The sequence below is a fragment of the Magnolia sinica genome, chromosome 10, assembly GCF_029962835.1.
Source record: "Magnolia sinica isolate HGM2019 chromosome 10, MsV1, whole genome shotgun sequence".
Taxonomy (NCBI): domain Eukaryota; kingdom Viridiplantae; phylum Streptophyta; class Magnoliopsida; order Magnoliales; family Magnoliaceae; genus Magnolia; species Magnolia sinica.
Window position 1 is genome coordinate 75,231,091 of NC_080582.1, and position 16,931 is coordinate 75,248,021.

A 16,931-nucleotide genomic window follows, 5' to 3' on the forward strand; every position below is an offset into this window, starting at 1 on the left:
TTGTAAAAGAGAAAGAAAGAGAGAAGAGAGTAGAGAGAAATGAGAGGGAGAGTATAGAAATTTGCTAGAAAAGAGAGAGAGGGAAAGTAATCATTAATCTCTCTCCTACATAAGAGAAAAATCATCATAGCCTTTGGTGATATAAACTATATTACTAGGCTAGAGTAGGGATGGGTAGTGTGTGGGTGGTGGGCGGTGTAGGATATGGGGGGTTTAGGTAGTGTATGAGTAGTGTGTGTTGAAATTTGCACAAAGGAGGGTGGCCACCTTGAAAAATGTGCCCTCTACACTAGGTGAGCCACATTATCATGCTCAAAGGCTACAAATGAGATGCACACAACTTATGATCCACACATCGGATGGACACACAAGACGCGTCGTTGGAACCGCGGTGACGATGCGGTCACAATGGCATAGGTCTCAACTTGATCCGAGTCAGGTCTTCACGACTGGGCTCACGGATGATCGCAAACACTATCCAGACTCATACCAAAAATATTTTTTCTATAACCCTCTAAATGAGAAGTTGCAAGAAAAAAAGATAAAAATGCCCTTGCTTTGGATCCATCAGCATTGGTATGACCTTTTATGCCGGAGAGAAGCTACCTTTTATGTTGGAGAGAAGCTACGTCGTATTCATTTGGAGAGAGTGATGTGGATGGGATTTGTCATTGGATCTACTGGAAAGTAGATCTAATCCGTTCATCCTTTCGGAAGACGATAACCTTATGCTGATATGAGTTCTCTGTGGCCCACAAAACCTGAGATATGAGAATAATGGTTGTTCATTACTAACCATTTTCATGTGATGTGGTCCATATAATCAGTGAATATGGGTTTGTCTTTGGAGCATGGCCTTTCGTCAAATTCTGACTTCAATAGGCAGAATGGATTTGAGACATACTCCACGGTGGGCCCCAAAGACGTAGTCTAAAGAACCTTTAGGTAGGGTTGGAGGCCATTTGAGGATCCATTGTTGTTTTTCTAGGATTGTTTTTCTTCCTTTTCGAACATTTCTTTTAAGGACGCACCACCACCTATTTCGATTACATTTTTCGATGTACGGTCACTGCTGTTTATTTCTTTAGTGTATGGGCACTATTAATAACTTTTACAAACAAGTGTTGTTTTTGTTCCAACGATCACATTTCTTATATATGGAAGCCACTAATACATGGAAGATATTTTGAATGAATTTTTCATTTTATTTTTTGTAGAATATCATTTACTTAGAGACGGAATCCACTTTTAGTTATGGATAGAGAGGGATGAGCGTGGTTATTTTTGTGAAGAGAAGTGATTGTCAAAAGGGATTTGTGGTGGAGAGGGATATTTGTGGTTGTCATGTGGAAGACAATGACGAAGATAGAATCTAAATTTTGTAATGTCTTACCTTAATTAAATAGTTATGTCAACCTCAACCTTAACACATGTCAACTAGAGTCAAGGTTTCCATGTGTTAAGGGTCTAGGTAATCATGTACATGTGTTAAGAGTTTGGGTTATGATTGTCATGCGTTAATGGTCTAAATTGTTATGTGTTAAGGGTTTGGGTCATGGTTGTCATGTGTTAAGGGTCTAAGTCATGGTTATGATATGTTAAGGGTCGAGGTTGACACACGACAACCTAGACCCTTAACACATGAGAACCATGAGAGGTTGTCATATGTTAAGGGTCTAGGTTATTATGTGCTAAGTAGAGTTGAGCATGTCTAATTCGATCCGGTGGATCTGACCAGATCCGACCTGATTTGAGCCGAACCGATGGCCTAGATTGGTTAGGTTCGAGCAAGATCAAGCAGATCTGACCGTTAGTTCTGTCAGGTTCGGGTCAATGTTAATTCGAACTGCACCGATCAAAAATCTGATCCGATCTAATTCGGACCAGACCAGATGTATTACCTATATATATAATTAGAGCTGGGCATCGGACCCTCCTTTTAAAATATTCGAAGGGTCTAAATCTTAGTTTTCCCTCCATTCTTTTTTCTTTTCTTTTCTTTGAAAAAAATCAATTTCTGTATCTAATCCAAACATCTGAACAGTCCTCTTGCTTGAATAATCAGATTCCCTCTTAGTTAGCTGGTGCGCAAGCAACCTCGCGGACGGGGTCGCCCTTGTTCGTGAAACACATCAATCAGGGAAAGCTCTTAAGATGCTTGATTCGTGGGTACATCTCTCCAACGTAAGTGAAACCGTTCATTGGATAAAATCTTTTCGATTTTCAAATCGCATTGAAGCCCCATTGATGTCATAAATTCTTTGTTCTTTTTGTATTTCCACTATGATCATTGTAGAAGCTAAAGGAGGAAGTAACTGCTGGAGTCGCTTGAATTTCAATCGTATGATTTTAAAGAAGAATCAAAAGACGGCTAGTTGGAGATCGGTATGCCTATAAAAGCAATCAGATTTTTGACATTGATATTTACACCATGAATAATGCTTGCATTGAAGCAAATTAAGGATTATTTAATTAAAAAAATTTAAAAAAAAACAAAAAGAAGAAAAAGAAAAAGAAGATGAGTCGAAAAACAACCTGATTTTTTTCCTGACCATCCATTGAAAATATTCGAAGGGTCTATGTGGCCTGGATTGCCTATACTCAACACGATGGTTCCCCTCACCCCAACAAAAATCAAGGGTGGACATCCCTCTCCAATTCGAACCTAGCCCAATCCGATTCGACTCGGTTTTCCTGACCGAGTCGGACTCGGATCGATTTAGGCCAGCATGGGTTAGGATCGGCTCGAGTCAGATGACTCGGACTCAGTCCTGGAACAGACCGAGTTCGGGTCAGGCCATGTAGAACTCGGACCAAGTCAAGTTGGACCCAATCCGATCCGACTCAGTCCGATGCCTAGCTCTAGTGTTAAGGATCGAGGTTGTCATCATGTGTTCATGTGTTAAGGATCGAGGTTGTCACGTGTTCATGGTCTGGGTCGTGGTCGTCATGTGTTAAGGGTCTAGGTTACCAGGGTCAAGGTTATCATGTATTAAGGGTTTAGGTTGTCAAGGTCGCAGTTGTCATGTGTTAAGGGTCGAGGTTGTCATGTGTTAAGGGTTGTGGGGCTTTGAACACCATATGTAGGGCCTACCATGGAGTATGTTTTTTAAGCAATAGATGGAATTGTTATGATTACCTAACAAGAATGATTCTTTGTAATCCTAATCAATCCATAATGGACCTGAAAAATTGATGGATTGAATTGTTGATTGGATGATAAATAATCTTGACCATCCAAATTAAAGGTCATCGATTAAATGGTTAATAATTTTTAATCTTGACTTGATTTTTGCATGATAGCCTATGAATTGTTCCTTGGATATAATGAGTGGTCTAAATCAATGGGATGGAATGTGTATGTGTTTCCATACAATTAGGAGCCTTATAATTTTCTGGTGCCCCAAGAGCACCGGTGTATTTCTCTAACTAGGAGCTTGTAAATGGAGATAAATGAAAAGTTGAATTAAAGGTACATAAATTGGAAGTAAATGGCTTACTCGTTGAGAAGGGAGTAACCGGAGGAATTGGAATGCATTAAAATTATTCAATATATTCAGAACAACATATATGATATCTCAAATCAACTTTAATATCACAAATTAACGTAAATGTGTGACATTTAACAAATTAATTGTAAGAAGCATGTTAAAATATATACTTCAACCAAAATTTAGGAAATTTTAAGCCTCATGTGGGCCACAAGCATAAAGATTACAGCTAAGTAACTTGCCAATTATTTTTAACCATCCTTTTAGATGATCAACTTTTGCACGGTTTGAACATTCTACTGGTGTGATTTTAGTAATGTAGTTGATAATTGAATTGTTTTGAAGTATCATTAGTATGTTTCATGTGTATGATCGATATTTATATTGCTGCACCTTTGTTTACTTATTTGACTTTTCAAGGGAGTTTAAAAAGTCATTTCACCTCGTTTACCAAATGCCATTTACCTCAATTTACACCCAATTCCCCGTTTACTCCCATCCAAAGGGCCTTAATTTAAATTGAACCATCCAAATCTTGGGTCCCCAATTAGATGGCTCATAAATTATTTGATTTCCTAAATGTTCCTGTATGAGGAATGTTGATGCAAGAATCGATAATGTTCCAACTGTTGAGATGTGGAGCCACATCCTGGACGGGCTACTTGGCCGCGAGTGGCCCACTCGACCCGAGGGCTGCCTTGACTCAAAGTTTAGCGGCGGTAATTTTTTGGAGTGCGAGGTGCTCGGCCGAGGCTCGTGCTCGACGATCGAGGTTATGCAGGTTCGTTTCTGGATTTTGCACGGACTGTGTAATTTTGAGGCGGTTTTCGCAGAGGTGCGAAAGGAAAGTTGCATAAACTATAAATAGGGGTCCCTAGGGCTTTTCTAGGGTTATGAGAATTATTCTAAGGTGTATGAAAATGGTTTTTTCTATACATCCAAGGGGAAAAGGTTAGTATATTACTTGTAATCTCGTTTTCTTCATAGTGGAAGTTTGCACCCGTAGTTTTTTACCCTTGTTTGGAGTTTTTCCACGTATACTCTATCTTGTGGTTTGTTTGGTATGCTTTGATTCTACTTCTAGATTATATTTCTTCTTGTTTATCATTTGTGGGTGAGACCAGAGATTGGATCTCGGTTCACTAGCGTTGTTGACATGCTACACAACAACTGATATCAGAGCTATTGGTTTAGTTCAAATGGGAGCGATGACGGAAGAAGGGAAGACTAGAATTGAGAAGTTTGATGGTTCAAACTTTACCTTCTGGAAGATGCAGGTGGAGGATTATCTATATCAGAAGGACCTATATATTCCTCTAGGAGGAAAAGAGAAGAAACCAGACAAGATGATAGATGATGAATGGTTTTTATTGGATCGGAAGGCTTTAGGAATGATCCGACTCTCTTTGTCTAAGAGTATCGCCTTCAATATATCCAAGGTAAGACCACAAAAGAATTAATGGATGCCCTAGCTACGATGTATGAAAAACCCTCAACATCCAACAAGGTTTATCTTATGAAACAGCTATTCAACTTGAAGATATCAGATGGTGGGAGCATGGCTAAACATCTAAACGAGTTCAATACAGTCATGAGCCAGTTGGAATCCGTTGGCATTGTTTTTGAGGACGAGGTCAGGGCGTTATTGATCTTGCCCAGTTTGCCAGACAGTTGGGATGGTTTGGTGATTGTTGTGAACAATTCTTCAGGGTCGACAAAGCTGAAATTTGATGATGTGGCCAATCTAATTCTTAGCAAAGAATCTAGAAGAAAGGCATCAGGAGTTTTAGGGGATTCAGGGAATGCTCTAAACGTTGAAGGAAGAGAAAGATCGCTGAACAAAGGAGGTAATAAATATGGACGTTCTAAGTCGAGGAAGAAGTCTAAGGGACCGAAAGATAAAGACGGGTGTTGGCACTGCGACAAGAAGAGGCACATGAAATGTGATTGCAAGGCACTTAAGAAACAAGAAAGAAGCTCTCAAGGCGGGAAGGATTCAGTAAATCTATCTAAGGGGAGTGATACAGAGGCATTGATCTTATCTCTTGATACGAGGAATGAGTCTTGGGTCATAGATTCAGGTGCTTCGTTTCATGCCACTTCGTGTAAGGAAGTTCTGCGTGATTATGTGTCAGGTGACTTTGGGAGAGTATACTTTGGTGATGTTAAGTCATGCAGTATTGTTGGACGCCTCCGTAGTACCCCATTCTCGAGTCCTGGCTCAGAGAATTAGATCCTGGGATCCTACAAGGAGGATTTTTTTGTATATACATTTAACTCGTAATAAGCATAACCACAAGATTACCCAATTGACAAAGGCAACATCATCATCACATATCCACTAATATAATCATTTGAGTACAATCTTGAAAGGAAAATACATATATCGAAATCAAAGCTCCAGAATACAACTGCACGCTCCAAGCTCAACGCCGCTGCAACCTAATAACACCTGCACGCATCTATCGTGCATAAGCTTATAGAAAGCTTAGGAGGTGGTGTAAGTGTGTGCACAAGGTAAGTGCCAAGTATTCAATACAATGTCATTATCATAAAAACTGGAATACTGGTAATCCATAAATCGCATAATATCGGAATAAGCAAAGATACTATATAAGATCATGAATTATCCGAGTAAGCGAAATACCGACAAGAGCAGAATTATCGAGTAAAGAAATACTCACAAGATCATAGATCATACGATAACAGTAAGCGGAAATACGAGCAAGTCCATGAGCCAATCAATATCGGAATACGCAATATAGAACAGCTCTGCAAACGAGGAGTCATAAAGAGCCAAATATCAAATGCCGAGAATGCAATGGGGTATATAATTCCTTATTTGTTCACAAATACGTCATCCATATCTAGACCATATAAATGCAGAAGCACAGGAACCCAAGATGTCGTATGTCGCGGATGTAATGCAATATGCGGTGCGAATGGAATGACCATCTGGAGTGTGAAGTCGGGATGGTAGTGCGTAGTATCACGGCTATGGGGTCTATCACAAGGACTTCTATCCAAACCAGGTCCCATACCTAAATTTGGATAGTCGATTCAATGTGGTAAACTCCCGATCTCAGGTTAGTCGCGCGCCCCAACCGAAATCCTGGCCATTGCGAAGGCACACGTAACAACTAGTTGCATACCACCAACCCGAGTAGATAGTGAATGAATGAATGCATGAATGAGTATGCAACTCCCGCTCACTAAATCCACATATCAAGACGGTTCATCTCTGGGATCATCACCGGGTTTAGTACACTCCAAATGGCACCGCCGCTCTCCCACCCGCAACCCAAGTGAGCATAAGAAACCTCACTATCCGCCTTGCCAATAGTCGCCAATACCTATCCGAGCACGTCGATAGCGGACCCATTCACGAGCTGGTCAAACTCGGCCTAGTATTGCCCCCTACCCTCGGGCGAGTAAGGCCACACCCTCCCAACCGACCACGACACGGTGGGAGACGCGGCCTCCGGTATTTGGCACTCGGGCGCTCATGTATCCACTCGGTCTCGACGTTGGGCGTCTCCGGCCACGGAGGTTTAGGGATTTTCACCCGGGGACATCTATGGCGCCCGTATGCTAGAACCAAACATTTCCGGTGTCCTATTTGGCCATCCACGATATGCCTGTGGAGGCTACGACCCTGATGTCGCTAGGGCGTATAGTAATCATAATGCGAGATGCATGAGTCATACAATCCAGTCATGCATCAGTCCTGCACATACCGTGTGCTCATGTGAGATAACCTCCACCTACCAGGGAGTCTCATAACAACATGCTCAATGACATATGCAATGATCAACCACCTCTCATAACAAACATGCAGATGATGCATATGGGCATGTATCATGATGTTATCTGCTGTCACATACTCATAATTGGTATCCACAACCAGCATCGATAATCGACCTCGACCATGTGGACACTTAACCAACATTGCCCCCAAGGAATGGCCTACATAGAGTCAAACATATAATGGGCCCACGGCCTCACACAAGGGCCTAATATACAACACAATGAGTCTTACTCAAAGGCCACATATACACAACAGGTGGACCCTGCTCATGGGTCTAATACATATCACAATGGGCCTTGCCCATGGGCCATGAATACATCACAATGGGCCTTGCCCATGTGCCTCAAATACAGACATGTGGGCCCTACACATGGGTCTTGAATTCATTAAATGGACCATGCATCATAGGCTTAATACATATCACAATGGCCCTCAACTACGGGTCACATATACATCATGCAGGTCTCGACAATCGGCCATGGCAATCGAATTCGATACTCAGAATCGGCCTCGACAATCGGAACCGGCCAATACAATCGACCTCGACAAATCAACACCGATAATCTACATCGATAATTAGCACCAACAATCAGCTTCGATAATCAACACCGACGACCGGTCACATAGACAAGACTGGGTCCATAGATGAACATCTGATCAATCATAATATAAAGATCACCCTCGACCATGGTTTTATCAAATCTGGTAGCATGGAGCCATCCGTCCATGGTAAATGGGGCCCACTTATTTGGGTTAACCCACTAAGAGAATGATGAGAATGGGCCCGATAAGGCCTAAAGAAGGGTCACAATGTGGACATCCAACCATCACTGCCTAGCAATGTGGACATTTAACCAACATTGCTCCCAAGGAGTGGTCCACATAGAGTCAAACATAAGATGGGCCCAAATATCCAACAAGTGGGCCTCAAATAGTCATCACAGTGGGCCTTACACATACAACACGTGGACCTACACATCACGGTGGGTCGATACATTGGGCCGCACGCCACACCAATGGGCCTCAATTCAACAAGTGGGCCGCATCAATGAGCCGAAATACATCTCAATGGGCCTCATCACAAGAGTAAGAATATTTCACAATGGCCTCACTAAATGGGTCGGAAACACATCTCAATGGGCCACGACGTATGGGCCGAGTATATATCACAATGGGCCACGACCCATGGCCGCAACCCGTGGGCCGCACATACAAGTGGGCCACCTAATGGGGCCCATATATCAACCTCGGGTGGGCCCTGCGCATGGGCGGCAACGACATAATATGTGGGCCCTACCCATGGGTCTTATACGCTTCAAATGGGTCACGCGTCATGGGCCCAATACATGTCACAATAGGCCTTGCATCAATGGGCCGCACTAATGGGCCTCGTACACATCAAGTGGGTTGTATCAAATAGGCAGCACTAATGGGCCTCGACCCTTGAGCCCTGATATATATCATAATGGGGTGCCTACCCTGGATGGCGTGGATAAAAATACATCAAAGTGGGCACTGACAAATGGGTCACAACATACATCAAAGTAGGCCTCATAACATCGTCATACATACATCAAATGGGCCACACCAATGGGCCCCATATATATCAAATGGGCCACACTCAAATATAAGTGGTGATAATGATTTTCACTACTAAAATTTTCAAGGCCCGCCATAACATTTATTTCCCATCTAATCTAATCATAAGGTCTCAAGATTTCAAAGATAGCCGTTCAATCCTCACCGTGCACTATGGTCCACTTGATAAATAAATCTGTATTATTTTCATCCTAAACCTTAAAATCATTTTTCCAAAAATGGTTGGACGGTTGGATGAAACACATGCATCGTGGTGCGTCCCATTGGGATGGAAGGCATAGATAAGTCACATATCCCGCTATGGAGGTCCACAATTGTGGACACAACACATGCATAAATGGGTCTTAAGTAAGACCCACCAAAATGTTTATTTTCCACCCATCCTAGGGCCCAACATACTGTCCATCCAAACTGGGGCCAACATGATGTTTATTTTCCATCCAAACTAATCTGGTGATAGGGTCACATGGGCCTAGGGCCCGCTATAATATTTATTTGCATCCAACCTAGGCCACTGTAATATTTATTTGCATCCAACCTAGGCCACTGTAATATTTATTTGCATCCAACCTGTTAATAAGGTCATATAGACCTGGGGCCCACTACAATATTTATTTATTTATTTATTTATTATTATTATTATTATTATTATTTTAACCTGTTGATAGGGTCACACGACATTGGACCCACTACAACATTTACTTGCATCCAATCTGTTGATAAAGTCACATGGGCCAAGGGCCCACCGCAATGTTTACTTGCCATACAACCTCTTTATAAAGTCACGTGGACTAAGCCACTGTAATATTTATTTGTCCACCAAACTTTTGGTACGATTATGTGATCTTGGGGTCCACCATGATGTAGTTCACAAATCCAACCCATTCATTGTGTGTGTCCCACCAATTTAAGGGTCCAAACAGAGTTTCAGGTGGATCCAAGCTGCATGTGGACCCCAACAGTTGATTCCATGTGGCTTGACATACCACCGCATGAAAGATGATGGTGTGGGCCATACGAGAACGTTTTATAACTGATTTTTAGAACCAACGTATCAAATAAAGGGACCTATCAAATGAATGGCGTGGATGTAGAACATACATCATGGTAGGGTCCACCATTGGGGCCAATGGGATCCTCCCTACTTAACGTTGGACGTCCAGAGAGTCTGGACGTCAATGTACATGCATGCATATATATTTATATTTTTTTTTAATCCTAGGTGGGACCCACATTAACCAGATCTACTCCGTCCATTATATCTGTCCCATAAAGTTAGGGGTCCAAACCAAGTTTCAATCACATCCAAAACTCAAGGAGGCCCCACCAGATGATTTTATATTTTTAGGCATGTTATCACACAATTTTAGATGGTGTGGCCCACCTGAGTTCTGTATACGGCTGATTTTTAGGATGGACGGGTGGTCCATGGGGACCCATCAAATGCACGGTTTCGATGTTCAAAATGCATCACGTGGGGCCCACGGCTGGAGCCGTGAGGTCCAGCCAAGCCGTCCGCCCGCCCATCAATCTTCTGACAGCAGCAGCATTGCTGCCTTATGATTCTGTGTTTTTTTTTTTTTCTAAATCCAATTTTTCTAGGGAATTTCTTAGGTGGGGCCCTCATCAGGAAAATCTATCCTGACCATTGCATCTCACGGCTCAATATTGACCAAACAAGACCAATATTGAGTATTTTTCAACATGTAGAATCGTTGGGTGAGTTTTCAACGGTAAAAATTTCCATTTCCTACAGTATGGCCCGCTTGATTGTCAGATTAGCCTCATCTTTTGGCTCAACGCCTAAAATGAGATGAGAAGTGAAATGGGCGGCGTGGATTTTATACATACATCAAGGTGGGGCCTGCATGAGCAGCCCACCTCCAAATACTATTCTTCTTCCTCTCCTTTGCTTATTAGTACACCACCATTTCAGTGCACGCACACCACTTTAGCCACTCTCTGTCCAGCGTCCCTTGGACGTTGGACAGCATAGGTATAACACAATCATCATAGTGGGTCCTACGTGTAGGTGGTCCACGTGTCACCAAGGTGGGTCCCACATGAACGTGGCCCACCATATTTAAATCAACTTGATATTTGTGTGTTTCCATCACTATAAAGTAGGGTCCACATGACTTGTACGGTTGGGATAAAACATACCTCAAGATGGGATTCATCCAAGTGGGCCACACATCACAAAATAATGAGAGGAAAAGAAAGGAGCCCCCACCTCGAAATCTCTTCTTCCTTCTTCCGCCAATGCATGATAGAGCCCCAAAGAAACAATTTCAATGGTGGAGATGATCATTGGATGGTGGAGATGGGAGATAGGGAGGTGGGCCACACTAGCTCTCTCATGGGAGCCATGGACGTGGGTTGCTCCATGGAGGGATTGCTTGGAATGGAGAGAAGTGAAAGAGAGAAATGATGTAAGGGAGTGATGGGAGAAGAGGGATGGTGAGGTAATGGGAATTAATGAGTTGACTTATGGGGAAAAGGGAAGGTAAGGTGGTATGGTAGGGTGATGTCACCCCTAGGGTGACATCATAGTAATTAATGTTTTTAGGGAAGTACAACAATAGGGATAGGTGGGTCCCACAATCAAGCGATCAACGGCCTAGATAATGCACGGGCCGGATCTTATAATCTGAGCATCGTATTGACGCACAAGACGCATCGTCGGAACCGCGGCGACGGCACGGTCAAAATGACATAGGTCTCATTTTGAGTCGGCTCGGGTTTACAGGATGTGACTCAAGAGCATGCGCCAATGCTATCTACTCGTCCCGGGTCGCAACTCGACTAGAGGGAACCGTAGAAGTTTATGGATTATGTGCCAGGTAACTTCGGGAGAGTCTGCTTGGGTGATGATGAGCCATGTAGTATTGTTGAAAAGGGAGACGTTCATATAAATTAAAAAGATAGAACGGTTTTGAAATTGAGGGATGTCAGACATGTACCGAGTTTGAAATGAAACTTGATTTTAGTGGGACAATTGGCCGATATCGGATATGTGACGACCTTCACTAGTGATTCCTGGAAGATCACAAAAGGTGCCTTGGTGATATCTCGAGGCAAGAAGGAAGGTATTTTGTACGTGATTTTAAGATCATATAGTTTACTCGGAGTCGCATCAACTGGAGTGAATGGACAATTATGGCATCAGAGGTTGGGACATATGAGTGAGAAATGGATGAAAGTGTTATTATCAGAAGGGAAGCTACCAAGGCTAAACTCTATTAACTTGAAATTCTGCGAGGACTGCATGTATGACAAGCAAAAGAGGGTAAGTTTCAAAAAAAAAGACGCGCTCCAAAGACGCATCTGTTGGAGCTTGTATACACTAATGTGTGGGGACCGGCACAAGTATCATCTCTTGATGGCTCACGTTATTTTGTTTCTTTTATTGATGATGCTAGCAGAAAAATGTGGGTCTATTTCTTAAAGCGTAAATCTGATGTATTTGATGTATTTAAAAAGTGAAAAGTAACGGTAGAAAACGAGACAGGTAAAACAGTAAAATGTCTCAGATCAAATAATGGGGGAAAGTACTGTGATAAAATGTTTGAAGAGTATTGTGCAGCAAATGGAATCAAACATTAGAAAATGATTTCAGGGACACTGCAGCAAAATCGTGTAGATGAGCGCATTAACAGGACTATCCTTAAGCGCGTCAGGAGCATGATGTTACATGCAGGGTTGCCCAAGATATTTTGGGCAGATGCTATGAATACTGTCGTATATCTCATCAATAAAAGTCCCTCGGCATCATTGAATGGTAGACTATTAGAAGAAACGTGGACTGGGAAAAAAGTGAACCTTGCACATCTCAAAGTGTTCGGTTGCACTTTATATATTCACATTCATGCAGAGCACAGAAACAAGAAGGATGCGAAGTCTAAGAAGTACACATTTATAGGCTACAGGCAGCATGATTTTGGCTACCGGTTTTAGGATTCAGAGAACAAAAAAATCATCAGAAGTAAAGACGTAGTATTTAATGAAAAAGTGATGTATAAGGACAGTGTGCAGCAAAATAAGGCCGATGAGAAAGAATTCGTAGAGTTGGAAGAGTTACCGGGCACAGGTGTTACAGCGCCACAGGATGAGCAAGCACAGGAGCATAATGAGGCAAAGCCGCAGACATCGGTTGTGAGAAGGTCTACTCGGGAGATGAGACCCAAGGTCCAATACTTACCCTCCTTATATTATCTACTGCTGATAGATAATGGTGAACCAGAGTGTTTTAAAGAGGCATTACAGTTAGATACACGGGTTAAGTGGGAGCAGGCCATGGATGATGAGATGGATTCTCTTGAGTCCAATCGTATGTGGGAATTAGTCACTCTACTTAAGGGTAAGAAAGCTCTTCATAACAAGTGGGTTTACAGACTGAAAGAGGAGCACGATAGTTCGAAACGGTACAAAGCTAGATTAGTTATGAAATGGTTCCAACAAAAGGCAGGTATTGACTTCATCGAAATATTTTCACCAGTGGTGAAAATGTCTACGATTCGTGAGTATAGTAGCTACAGAGGACTTACATTTAGAGCAGCTAGATGTGAGACAGCCTTTCTTCATGGGGACCTTGAAGAAGAGATATATATGCATCAGCCGACAGGATACATGGCACCAGGAAAGGAGAACAAGGTATGTATATTGAAGAAGAGTCTATATGACCTGAAGCAGGCCCAGAGACAGTGGTGAAGTTCGACAGTTTCATATTGAGAAACGGGTTTTAGGAGATGTCATGTAAACCACTATTGCTATTTAAAGAAGTTTGATACGTCGTACATCATCCTTCTTCGTACGTTGATGAGATGCTTGTGGTCGGTTCAATCATGAAGGACATCTCGGATCTCAAAAGACAACTGTCAGAGAATTTGTCATGAAGGATTTAAGAGTTACAAAATAAATCCTAGGCATAAGAATAAAGCATAATAGGAAAAATAAGAAACTAGTTTTGTCATAAGCGAGTACATAGCCAAGATACTTGATCGATTTAATATGGGAGGTGCTAAGTCAGTTAGCACTCCATTAGCCAACCACTTCAAGCTTTATAAGGAGCAAGGTGCAAAGACGTAAGAGGAACGAGACTACATGGCTAAAGTCCCATACACATCTCCTATTGGGAGTCTCATGTATGCTATGATGAGCATGAGGGCCAGACATTGCTCAAGCGGTGGGAGTTGTTAGCAGAGTTTCATGAACAACCCCGAGAAGGAACATTGGGAAGTTGTGAAGTGGATCCTTTGATACCTGGTAGTACTGTGGATGTAGGGTTGTGTTATGAATTGGATCGGAAATTAAGCTACAAGGCTACGTAGATTTAGATTTAGCAAGAGATATCGATAAGAAGAAGCACCGCAGTCATGTCTTTACTCCGGGTAGTCTGCGGTCGCTAGGTCTCTCGATTACAAAAGATAGTATTTATCAATACGATGGAAGCAGAGATACAGAAGCGTACAAGGAGATGGTGTGGATGCAAGATTTCATAAGAGTTGGGTAAGAAGTAAGCAAATTGCAAGTTGTACAGTGACAGTCAAAGTACAATACACATGGCTAAGAATTCAGTCTTTCATTCAAGGACCAAGCATATTGCCATCAGATATCACTTCATACGTTCGTTACTGTAAGATGGATCAATTACTCTGGAGAAGATTCATACAAGTGAGAATCCTGTGGATATGCTGACCAAGGCGGTCATACGGGAGAAGCTGAATCTTTGTTCAGCTTTGATTGGTCTTCAGGCTTGAAAACGGGGGAGTGGTGCACTTCGGATGTAAAAGACGAAAGTTTATGGTGATGTGTCTCCAAGTGGGATATTCATCGAATATATAACCGTACAGGTGACTTAACTGATATGCATGTTCAGATTGTGAGGAGTGGGATACAATTACCAAGGATGCATGGCTGTATCTACTAAGAGAAGCTGCGCGATCTTGAGGCTCAAGTTTATATGCATTTTACTATTTCTCAATGTTAAATTGTGTAATTTTCGTATTTGTTAGCACAGAGACATTAGTTTGTATAAGTCATTTGGGTGGCTGCTCGGATAATTTGAATGTATATGCAATTTCATTTATATTTAATTTGTTCATATTCCTCCTAAATGCTCGCTTTGAAAAAGAAAATAAGAAAAAAATATATACGTGGAATTTGGTTATATTTAAAGGTTAACACTTGGGTTTTTAGAAATCGAGTCATATACTCGAGTTACAAAAACCTGGGGCGTTGCAAAACAATATATCAAAGCTCAAAATTTAGTTTATTTCAACACGTTGATCATTTAACTCTTTTGCCCTTAATGTTACTGTTGATGCAAGAATCTGGACCACCCTCTACAAACCTCTGAGCACCTGCACAAGAGAAGAACAAAGGAGACCCTAACTAGAGCAGGGGACCCTCCGATACCAAAGTCAGGCTAGGAATCTGTGTCTGGTAGTATAGAAGGGTTTAGGGAGAGAGATTCTGCGTACCTTTTCATATAGATGGTCCTCTTATTTATAGTGTTTGTAGGATGAGGTGGTCTACAATTTTAGGCATGATCTTAGCCGTTGGGCGAGATGTGTGTGAGTAGTAAATGTGGGCAATTACCCTGGAATTATGCAGTGGACGGTTATGCAAGTAATGGGCATCAACGGTTACTATGGAGCCCTGGCAGCCTGGATAAGGCCAATCTGAATTGAGTTGAGCCGAACTTGTTGATCAACTGGGATTAGGCCAAGTGCCGCACTGAGTCGAGATGAACTCAACAGTTAGTCAGCCAGAGATTGTACTAAGGAGCTTGGGAGTTCTGCATTGGTCAAGCCGAGCTGAAGATTGGACTTATCTTCTCGTCGGTCATATCTGCCATCAACGAGCTCTTCCTCAACTTCACCTCCTCGGCCTGTCCTTTGGGAAGTGAGCTCTAGTATTTTTGGGTGAGAGGGCACGGGGGTGCACGCTGGTCGGCCCGAGCTGACCCTGAGTACGGTCAGTCCATCTTTCCCATAACAAGGAACATAAAGTGTTGGAATTCAACAAAGAAATGCTTATGTATGTATGGTGGACCAATTCAACAAAGTGTACAGTTAAATATAAATCAATGTGTTCAATTTCCCAGGAGTCCAGTCTTAAAAACCAATCCGTACAATTGATCCAGGCAAAGTGAACTTGGGGATGACCAAAAATGTCCCGAGCCGAAGATCCTACCAATCAAATATTAATCTTTTATTTTGAATCGTTGCTTTACTTTTTCAATGGCAGGGTCAATCCTCACTATTTTATGTGGTGTGGTTCACTTTAGCCCTGGATCTGCTTATCCTTGGCTCATGCCTGAAATGAGGGGGCAAAATGGATGAACGGCCTGGATAAAACACATACATCATGGTGGGCCCACGTAGCATTGGCACAAACGATCTGGCTGGTGTTGCTCACCAGCCAAACCGCGTCCACTCTCCATGCACATTCAAAGTGGGCCCCATTCCATCCATGCATAGAGATTCCTGCCCCCACCAATAAACGGGCCATTCCAATTACGTTCTGTTTCCGACCGTTACTTTCCCTCGAAAAAAGAAAATAAAGTTAAATGGTTATTTGATAATCCGGAGGTGTTCGATGCCATACGCATGCACACAAAAAGATAGACTTGAAACGGTTCAAATAACGTTAATCATTATAGATTGATGATCTGTCCAAAATCAAATCGATTAGACGATGCTGACCTCTGATTGATGGATATTTATTTTTCAGTTAAATATAGACCATTGATTACTTACCAGTTTTACATCCATTAGGTGTCCATAAATATAGACCGTTTATTTTATACGTTAAATATAGAACATTGGAATCGATTTGTGGTGATTCCCAAGATTAGGACGGTTTAGTTTGAGTAAAATGCGGTACAATTTCTGCGTGCGTGAGTATGGATGATAATAGTCCCACAGAGTAAAAAATCTATTCTGAAAAAACCGGAGAAGACAAGAAAGGAAAAAAGCCCCTGCCATGTTTGCCAATCACTAGCTTCGGCAATCCGAAGCAATACCCGA

At 42.1% G+C, this 16,931-nt stretch overlaps 1 long non-coding RNA gene across 1 annotated transcript; it reads left to right on the top strand.

Moving 5' to 3' along the window:
• The first annotated feature begins 2,062 nt into the window (after positions 1–2,062).
• On the top strand, positions 2,063–2,410 carry LOC131257542 (uncharacterized). The gene is made up of 2 exons (XR_009177487.1): positions 2,063–2,184; positions 2,297–2,410. It is a non-coding gene; the product is annotated as an uncharacterized LOC131257542 (long non-coding RNA).
• Positions 2,411–16,931: the final 14,521 nt, after the last annotated feature.